The 9835-nt window shown below is 47.2% G+C and overlaps 1 protein-coding gene across 2 annotated transcripts in view; it reads right to left on the reverse strand.

Annotated features, from left to right (window-relative positions):
- LOC121451665 (tubulin-specific chaperone cofactor E-like protein) overlaps window positions 1-6844 on the reverse strand; it is a 144650-nt gene extending 137806 nt beyond the window's left edge. For both annotated transcript variants that reach the window (XM_041657361.1, XM_041657363.1), the window contains exon 1: window positions 6662-6844. The gene's annotated coding sequence lies outside the window, so the exon portion shown is untranslated. The remainder of the gene's footprint in view (window positions 1-6661) is intronic.
- Window positions 6845-9835: the final 2991 nt, after the last annotated feature.

A 9835-nucleotide genomic window follows, 5' to 3' on the forward strand; every position in this document is an offset into this window, starting at 1 on the left:
CCTTCGTTGGCTCTCTGCCGAGAGCTTCATCTCAGCATGCATGTGTCTCAAATTTAAAGACAAGTGTCACCTTCCCAAAGAGGCTGCCTCTGACCACACTATCAAACACAGACACGGTGTCACTGTCGTCACCCTCTCTTCATCCTCTTCTACTCCACAAGACACGTCTTGTCCCCACCAGAGTGAGGCTGTGTCAGCCCCATCGTGTTACCACAGCAGAGCCTGGCACACAGCAAGTACTGGGTGGATGAACGGAAAACTGGATGTCATTTTGTATAGACATGACACAGTAGGAGAATCAAGTACACTGGTGGGGGGAATCACCAAAGACTGGGAAGAAGAATCTGGAAAATCACAGGGAAAGCATTATCCTAAGAACAATTTTAACACCATCTGCAAAAGTACTTTGGGGCTACATTCCTAAGGATGCTAATCAGATTTTCATACCACAAGATTCTGAGTTTTGAAAACGAAACTACTTAAAAATCTCCTGGTGTGTGTGTGTGTGTGTGTGTGTGTGTGTATTTAATATTCTACTTTAAGAAAAACATTGTGCTTAAGAGGATGCTTCCAAGAGCTGGAGAGACAGGCCAGTGGTCAAGAGCATGTACTACTCCTATGGAGGACCTGTGCCAGGAGGCTCACAACCACATACAACTTGTTCCGAAGGATCCAATGCCCTCTTCTGGACTTCACAGGCACCTGCACTCCCATGCATGTACCCACACACAGGCACATAGTATATACATAATTAGAAATAAAAAAAAAATCTTTATTTTTAAAAAAAGCACGCTTCATTAAGTTCTGAGTTCATTCTCACTCACCATTAAGTAGTTTACACAAGTTACCTTTCTATGCCTGTGTCCTGGACAGTAAAATGAAGCAACACATTGCTGGTTTGAGCTGTTGTGAACACTACGGAATAAAATTCTTTCAATGAAAGCATCTAGTTAAGTGGTCAGCAAATTGTATGGAATTAATAAACGGTTGTCAGTGTGAACACTAAGAGAGGGAAGTCACGGCAAAGAGAAGCCTAAGGTAAATAAATCACCAACATCCTCTCCCTCTTGAGTTTACACGGTTTGCACACAACAGCTAGAAACACAACCAAGGCTAACCCTGCTCCCACCAACAAGTCAAGTATACACGTGGAGTTCATACAGAAGCATGGGCAGAGCACTCTAAGAACATGGAGGGTGTGACTAACTTCACTAAGGACGTGGGTCACACGTGATATGGTCTGGAAAGGAGCCATCAGAAACCCACCAGATGGAAAAGTGGGGAGCTGGTGTACCTGTAACAGTGAGTGACAGATGTAGGTAGAGAGGGCCTGGTGTCACTGCTGTGGTGTATTGTGGGAAGGGGCCTAGAAGGTGAGTACAGCTGTGGTCCCACCACAAGGAGCTATGTTTATAGAGTTTACATTCTCTTCACTGGGCAATGGGGAAATGGGGAGTGGAGTAAACAAGCTATTTTAATAGCAATCTTTTTAAAGACAGAAGAACATTCTTATGTCTTTAATTACTACATAGATCCTGGATCTGTTAACCTAAAGTGGAAAATCTGATCCGCCTGAATTCCTGAGACCATGCAAGCAGTTCCTGTATTAGTGAAGACTGGGCTGGGGTCTGGCCTCCTGATCAACCGGTTTCCTGGCCAGGACGATGCTGTTAAAGCCACCATCTTCACAACAACAGAGAAACCTGAGTTTCCTGTGTGCAAATGCTGTGCTGTCTGCCACTGCTATCTCATTTAATTCTCACGACACTCATAAAAGGCGCTATTAACCCCATTTGAGACCAGAAAATCCAGGCAAAACAAAGCCCTGGGTCATTTGACTAGTGACTGACAGAGCCAGGATTCCAAGGGAGGCTGACTTCAAAGCCCGGGAATTAAAGCTGGAATTAAGCCTGTTGAAAGAGGACATTGCTCAGTTCATTAAACATCATGTGCTCAAAAGCCATCTGTGTGTACCTGCTACAGTTTAAAGCATTATGCTAGGTTGGTCACTTGTAAATTTTACTGGGCAGAACAATCGTGGAGCAGAGCACTAAGTCATAGATTCCTGGGCTCCACCCAGAGATTTTGGTTCCGGAAGCCTGGGAAGGAATCAGGGATCTACTTTCTAACTGTAGGTTCTGCAGAATACTCACTAGTGTTGTGAACGATGTTGGCTAGCTTCAAGATTCAAGGTGGTGTCAGAGCCTGACCTCTGGGTACTTCTGGCACAGGAACACAAGTGCAAATACTTCACATGAGAGAGGTTACACGAGATGAAGGGAGAAGAAACAAGATTTGACAAAGAAAGGGACACCCTTTTCCAGGCAAAGGGAGGCACAATGAAGAGTATCTGCTTTGGGAAATGGAATGATGGTCACAGAGAAAATTGGGGAAAGCTGGAGAAGGCCCTGAATGTCCACCATTGCACTAGGGGCTTTATTTAGCGCCTCCACTGGGAAGCAGCTAGCTATTGGATTTTGTGGAGAAAAGAAATAACGATAGCCACCTTTTCTATAAGAGCTCTCTCTCTCTCTCAAAGCTGGGCAAGATCAAGTGGAATCAGAATGTCACACATCAAGACAGCTGGCCAACCACAGATCTAAGCCCCAAGAGAAAAATCAGGAGGCATCGCCTCAAAGGGTAGGAAAGGCAACGCCATGACAAACCGTATGTAGGATACAGCTCAGGGTATTTGTCACCTACTAAACCCAAATTGTAGCCCCAAGCTACTTTTCAGAAATCTTCCCGGAGTATATCGGTCAGAGGTAGAGCATTCGCCTAGCATGGGTCAGGCCCTAGGTTCAATCTCCAGTTTGGTGACAGGGAAGCGGGGGGGGGGGGGGGGGGGGTATTGGTGGTCTCTTATATAGCTGGCCAGACCCAGAATCCATGAAGCACTCAAAAAAAGCACAGTTCAGGAATAAGATGTGTAGACAGGCCTGAGTAGCCCACATAGATGTTAAACCATTGAAATATCAAGAAACACACACACACACAAACACACATGCACACACAAGAGTCATTATTCAGAGCAACGCAATCTCATTTTACACGGAATTCTAACAAGTACTAAGAATCCAATTTCCAAACCCTCAGCAGTCTGGAAGCAAAATTTACAAGGGCAGAAGAGCCTTCTGTGGGTGTGAGGGTCAAGAGAAGAAATAAACACTTAAAAAGGACACAGGATCACACTCAGTGAGTGTGCCAAAGCCGTTTATTCAGGTGTACAAATGATCCTCCCAAGATATAAAATGAGTGGGGATCTTCCTGAGTGAACTCAACACCTACTACAAAACGTTCTTCAAAACAAGCAATGTCTGGCTGGTCAGAAGGCACAGTGTCCAAAGATGGTTCACACATACCAGCCTAACCCTTCTCCACAGTAGCCATGCCACAGCCAACAGTGCGGGCAGGAGGCCCGTTTTATAAACCTCAGTCTGCCAGCGACCTGTGCGTTCATACAGCGTCTACCGAAGACATGCTCGATGGATGAGGTTTAACTTGGGCAACATTTTCCTGGTGATCATGCCTCTGATTCCATCTTCATCCTCAATGCAAAGCAGCACTGTCTGAAGGGTACAACCTGTCATCAGTTACTGAAATGAGGTGACATGTCACATTGCTGTGGGACGCTTGTACACTGTGTGAAGATATATTGCTGGGATTGGTTTAATAAAGAGCTGAACGGCCAATAGCCAGGCAGGAAGTATAGGGAGGACTTCCGGGCAGAGAGGAAGTAAAAAAAGAAAATTGAGGAGCAGAAGAGACATCAACAAGACATGGGGGAAATCAGACATACAGAAAGAAAAGTAAAAGCCACATGGTAAAAAGTAGATTAATAAAAATGGGTTAATTTAAGTGATAAGAGCTAGTTAGGAACAAACTAAGATTTAGGCCAAGCTTTCATAATTAATAAGATTATTTGGGAGCTGACTGACGGGACAGAGAAAGCCCCGTTACACTACATGCTGGATGTCCTGGACAGGCTGTGTGAGAACTTTCAAGGGAGGCAGCAACACATGAAGGCCCCTCACTTTGTTTGCTAACACCAATCAATGTTTATTAAGAATTAACATTGGCTGGGCAATGGTGTCCCACACCTTTAATCCCAGCACTAGGGAGGCAGAAGCAAGTGGATCTCTGTGAGTTCAAGGCCAGTCTGATCTACAGAGTGAGTTCTAGGACACTCAGGGCTACACAGAGAAACCCTGTCTGGAAAAAAAAAATGAGTTAAAACTTCATTGTTTTTTTCTATGGATTTCATCTATTTTGTGTGGCTGTGTACATATCTGCAGATACACATACATGTATGAAGGCCAGCGATGGATGTGAGCTATCTTCCTTAGGTTTTAAGACAGTCTCTCATCAACCCTGGAGCTCACTGACTTAGCCCCTGGGATCTTGCCGTCTTGACCTCCCAAGTGCTTGGACTAGAGGTATGCCACAACACCTAGCTTCTTTAGGATACTAGGGAACACAAAGTCCTCACACGTGCAGGGGAAGCCACTTACCTACTGAGTTACCTCCCCAGCCTGCCATCTATTTTGTAAACATTCAAAGAAGTATCTTCATAGAAGAAACTCAGGTATTCCCTGAAGGTCATAGTCAATTTCTGATGGTTTAAAATGTGTACCAACACATGAGCTTTCTATCCTGATACAGACGGAAAGCAAATCCATCATCTAAAAACAACCCAAGAACTTGAGATGACATCAAAGGGCAGAAAGGTCAATCAGTCTTCCTTTCTTTCTTTCTCTCTTTATTTCTTTTTACAAACTGATTTCGTTTTTATGTGCATGAATGTGGGTATACCCGTGTGAGTACGTGCCACGTGTGTACAGGTGGCCACAGAGGCCAGAGGAAGTTTATGATCCCCTTGGAACTGGAGCTACAGGCAGATGTGAGCCCCCTGACATGAGAGTTGGGAACAAAACCCCGGTCCTCTGAAAGAGCAGGGGCTCTCTCCAGTCTCACCACTCAGAGTTACTGTTTAATACTGGAACAGAAAAAAAAAAGCCTGTGAAGTATTACAGAAAGATAACGTGACGGAATGAACTAGGCCTGACGTGTTTCTTAGGCACAGCAAAGGCTAGAGAAAATAAAAGCACACTTGCCCCCAGTTTCATCAAAAACCAGCGTTGTGGTACTTCAGGAAATGGGTCAAACACATGGTAATGGTTACAATGGAAGCACTCAGCTGCCCCATCCGAAGAGCACACTGTTCTCCAGAAGCTTACAGTATAGGGACATTGACTCGCCCAAGGCATAGGCCTAAAAATGACATTTTCTCTAACCACAAATTGTGACTTGTGAATCGATTTCATGGGATTCTGTCAGCATTTTTCTTTCCACTGGGGGAAAAAAATGGAATATAGCAGAAATAAGCAGAAGGCACCTGACAAGGGTAAACAAGGCAGCGTGAGGCCAAGCCTGGTACCTCATGCCTTGGAGCTCAGCACTGGGGAGGTTGATACAGCAGGACTACAGTCAGTAGCAGGCTAGCCCTGGGCTACACGGTTGAGTTCAAGGCCAACCGTACCAAGAGCTTCTGTATGAAAACAAAACAAATACACACAAAAACAGTACTTTATGAAGCTTTTCATTCATATGTAGATGTATGTACTAAAATATAATGTCTTTATTACTGAAGTTTTTGGTTTTAAGTTAGGAAAGTCATTACACAGAGAACTAAAGCCAGAGGACCCAGACTGACTAGCCATACTTAATCCTCAGGTCCTGCTCAAGCTCTCTGAACAAGATGGGCCTATGGAAACCTGTTCAAGAGCCACAGAGACAGCCACAAAGAAGAAACACAGCAGGGGCAAGCCCAGCCAAGCCTGTTTGGCCCCAAAGGCCTTGCCACCTTTCCCAAACAATCCGCTCAAGCTCTCTTTGCTCAGTATGGACCCATAGAAACCTATTTAAGAACTCCTTGGCACACACACTTAAACATCCACACAAAAACAGAGTCCCAGCCAAGCACTTAGCTGGCCTTGAGGTCCAGCCAGCCCTAAGGCGGTGCCTACAAACTAGCGTAGCTAAGCAACGTTGGAGTGAAGCTCCTCCTTCCTCCACTGTCTGTCAACAGTCCCAACTCTTTCAATTAACTTTTCTTCAACTACAACTTCTGCAACCACTGCCTGTGTTCATAAGGAGCAACTCTTCCTTGCTTAAATCCCAGACTGTCTTCCTATCAGCAGTCCCAGAAACCTGTACTCTTGATTCTCAACACACAGACCTTTCAACCACTCCCGAAAACCAAGATGGGGTCTCCGGGCAGCTCGCAATCTTACTTCGACTTGGGGCAACTATATGCTCCCCAAATTCCTTTCAGCAGTCCTGGAAGGGACAGGCCTAGTGACCCAGGAGTATACGAACGGCTGCTGTTTCCCAGCAAGACACCAAACCTTACAGATAGGGACACACATTTTCCTGATTCAATTATTCAAAGCTAAGTTTCCCACCAAGGGAGCATCTCCCATACTCCAGGCCTCAGGGAGGTTGAGAGCATCCTAGCTTATTCCCGCTGCCCAGCCTCCCTCTGTCAATGCTCGGTCCTCCCGGGGTCCCAGGTCTGGCTTCCTAACCCCACTGCCCCACTCTTAGGAGAACACGCCTTGGGCCTCTGGCCCCAGCAGAGCGGCGGCCGAGCTACACTCACCCCTCGGCCTGGGAGGCGGCGGCTCCTCAGGCTGCGCCTCCGCCCGCCCGGCCACCGCCGTTGCCGCCGCTAGGCCTCCGGCCTGCTCCCAGCCGGCCCCGGCCCGGCTCCGCTTCACCTCGACCCCCTCTCCGGCCGCCGGAGCCCAGTGTCCTGCATTGACCCGGAAGCAGCTTTCGGGGGCCCCCCAACAACAACACGTGACCCAGCCGCACGTGTCACGTCCGCTGCGTGATTGGGAGGGGCCGTGCGCTGAGCCTCCGAAACCAAGCTGCGGTTGCCATGGCAACCGGGAGGGTGGTAGCCACCTAGACTTGATCAGAAACGCACCCTGTCTGCTTGCTTTCCTTATTGGTGCACCAGGGGAGCACCCGCTGGTCCAAAGACCGATCACTTGCAAGAGAAATGTCTTGCAATGACTGAACCTGGCCAAACACCTGCAGTCTTGGCCTGACTCTGTGCCACCCTGACTATTTGTGACACTACCTGTCTGTGACTCTGCTGACCTCATCTATAAAATTTCCTGTAAAGCTCTCTATGCGTCATGTGCATCTAGGTGTGAGGACAATCCGCCCCTTGCTCTGTGCCCCCTCCAGGCCTGGGGCACCTGAAGCTTCCGACACTAACAGTTACAGCTGTCACCTATCGAGTGCTTTAACAGCCACAGCCCCTAAACACACAGGAGATGAAAGAAAGAAAGAAAGAAAGAAAGAAAGAAAGAAAGAAAGGAAGGAAGGAAGAAAAGGCTTCTGCAAATCTCCTAGTGATCTGCTTAAGACCACCATTTAGTCAAAATGGCCAGGCTGAGATTTGAAGCCAAATCAAGCTAGCTCCAAAGAACATGCGCATCACACCAGGCTATGCATAGGCCCTGCTCCAGAAGCCTCATGCGGGCTGCTTGGCTTTCATGCTTCTCTGTTCCTTTCTTTGCAGGACACTGCCTGTGGAATGGGGATGCTGCAGGCTGACCCTGAGGAGGACGCAGCTTTGCACAGATACATGCGTGGAAATTCTAGGAGCTGAGGAGATCTCTATGCACAAAGCCCATGTGCTTTTGTGTAGCATGTGTCCAGGAAGACGTGGGGGGATGCTATGAACACGCATATGTACATATTGATATTTCCCGAGAGACAGGATAAAATCTCTAGATCAGTCCCAGTCTTGCTTACCATCCTCAGCCTCTAGGGACTTAAATTGGTCATTTTCTTTTGTTTTTTTTTTTTCTTGTCCCATAGGTGAGGATTAGGCTGGAGGGAGATGTGAGAAGGACCTGGTTGATGAATGTGTTCCAAGGACAATGACTTGGGCAGTGAGTGGGCTTAGAGAACTCAGGTGATTGCCTCCAGCCCTGGAGAGCACTTTACTGACACCTTAGAATGTAATGACTTTGAGGGGCCCAGGTCATAGACAGAGTCACAGCTAAAAGCAGCCTCAGTGAGGAGGATCATGGGAAGAGCAGAGTGAACTGGAGGACCATGGGAGTAGTAGAGTGAACTGGAGGACTGTGGGAAGAGCAGAGTGAACTAGAGGATCATGGGAAGAGCAGAGTGAACTGGAGGACTGTAGGAAGAGCAGAGTGAGCTGGAGGACCATGGGAAGAGCAGAGTGAACTGGAGGATCATGGGAGTAGTACAGTGAACTGGAGGACCATGGGAAGAGCAGAGTGAACTGGAGGACTGTAGGAAGAGCAGAGTGAGCTGGAGGATCATGGGAAGAGAAGAGTGAACTGGAGGACTGTGGGAAGAGCAGAGTGAACTGGAGGACCATGGGAAGAGCAGAGTGAACTGGAGGATCGTGGGAAGAGCAGAGTGAACTGGAGGATCATGGGAGTAGTAGAGTGAACTGGAGGACCATGGGAAGAGCAGAGTGAACTGGAGGACCATGGGAGTAGTAGAGTGAACTGGAGGACCATGGGAAGAGCAGAGTGAACTGGAGGACTGTGGGAAGGGCAGAGTGAACTGGAGGACCATGGGAAGAGCAGAGTGAACTGGAGGACTGTGGGAAGAGCAGAGTGAACTGGAGGACTGTAGGAAGAGCAGAGTGAACTGGAGGATCATGGGAAGAGCAGAGTGAGCTGGAGGACCATGGGAAGAGCAGAGTGAACTGGAGGACCGTGGGAAGAGCAACTGAACTGGAGGATCGTGGGAAGAGCAGAGTGAACTGGAGGATCATGGGAAGAGCAGAGTGAACTGGAGGATCATGGGAAGCGCAGAATGAACTGAAAACAGAAGGAAGAACAAGGGCAAGGGTCTCCCCTCTTGATACTCTGCTAGCTTGCTTCTGCCTAAATACCCAGATGGCAAACTTGCTATGACTCCAAGTTCTATAGAGGACACTCAGAAATACTTAGCAAGATAGGTATCTTATGAGCAACTAGGGGGAAGTAAGAGCTGTAATTCTTTACTATTAACAAATCCCATTGCTATGACTAGAAACACACATGTAGATATTGAATGTGATGGTCTCCTTAGAGAACAAACTTAGAAATTAATGTTTCTACCTGTCTCCATCTCCCCACGGCAGCTAGAATCCTCTAAAACTTGAATCAGACTGTATCACTCCCTGGAGCTGAAAACCCTTCCCGAGACTCCCAGTGACTCTTCTTCATCTCATCATGAAACTTAAAATCAACCACCTGCTCCTTGGAGTTCTTTACAATCTACCGAAGTTCCCAGCCTCATTTCTTGCCTATATCGATATTCTACAGCTGCTTCATTCAGTCTGCAAGCTAAGAGCTATATGTGGCTACTTAGTTTTAATTAAAATCAGGAGTCGGGGGTATATCTCGGTTGGTAGGGAGAATGCTTGGCCAGCATGCAGGTGCAGCAAGCGCTGGATTCAGCCCTGGGCACCATATAACCCAGGTGTGGTGCCGCACATCTTGGTCACCAGCAATTGGAAGTTTGTAACAAGAGCCTCAGGCATTCAAGGTTGCCCATAGTGAGTTTGGGGCCAATATGGGTGATATGATACTCTGTCTCAAAAAATTAAAAAATAAAATAAAATGAAGGACTAAGGATGTAGATCCTGTGTAAATCCCGTGCCATGTTGTCCAAGAATCCTATAGAATCCCCCAGAACCAACACGCACAGAGAGAGAGAGAGAGAGAGAGAGAGAGAGAGAGAGAGAAAGAGACAGAGAGACAGAGACAGAGACAGATCACACACATACATA

Source organism: Microtus oregoni, unplaced genomic scaffold (assembly GCF_018167655.1).
Source record: "Microtus oregoni isolate MIOR12 unplaced genomic scaffold, Mior012 000008F_ref0000371, whole genome shotgun sequence".
In the NCBI taxonomy this organism is placed as follows: Eukaryota; Metazoa; Chordata; class Mammalia; order Rodentia; family Cricetidae; genus Microtus; species Microtus oregoni.